The sequence below is a fragment of the Bison bison genome, unplaced genomic scaffold (genome assembly GCF_000754665.1).
Source record: "Bison bison bison isolate TAMUID 2011002044 unplaced genomic scaffold, Bison_UMD1.0 scf7180017864456, whole genome shotgun sequence".
Lineage (NCBI taxonomy): Eukaryota > Metazoa > Chordata > Mammalia > Artiodactyla > Bovidae > Bison > Bison bison.
The window spans coordinates 4230521-4230914 of NW_011495018.1; the positions used below are offsets into that span (position 1 = coordinate 4230521).

At 47.7% G+C, this 394-nt stretch overlaps 1 non-coding gene across 1 annotated transcript; it reads right to left on the bottom strand.

The window, feature by feature from the left end:
* Window positions 1-32: 32 nt before the first annotated feature.
* On the bottom strand, window positions 33-104 carry TRNAC-GCA. Its single transcript has one exon. It is a non-coding gene; the product is annotated as a tRNA-Cys (tRNA).
* Between the last annotated feature and the right edge of the window lie 290 nt (window positions 105-394).

Genomic DNA, 394 nt, shown 5'->3' on the forward strand with positions numbered 1-394 from the left:
GAGTGGATTGCCATTTCCTTCTCCAGGGGATCTTCCCGACCCAGGAATCGAACCTGGGTCTCCCGCATTGCAGGCAGACGCTTTACCATCTGAGCCACCAGGGAAGCCCCAAGGACCTACCTAAACGCTGTTGGTATCTTAGCCACCTTGATGAACTTGGCTCCCTGTCCATCAATTTGGGCCTAAAAAGTAAGGCAACAAAGCAAATGAATCTTCCCTTTCTTGTGTTATTTCAAGCTAACAGCAGCTCCTGTCCTGAGTTCTGGAAGGAGTTGCTAACAATCTCAGGCCAGAAAGATGGGAGCTGCTTGATGATAATGACTCACATCCATTATGGAGTGTCAGTGATGATTCAGGGGAGACCAATGACAAATTTTCTTTCCCTCAAAAAAGC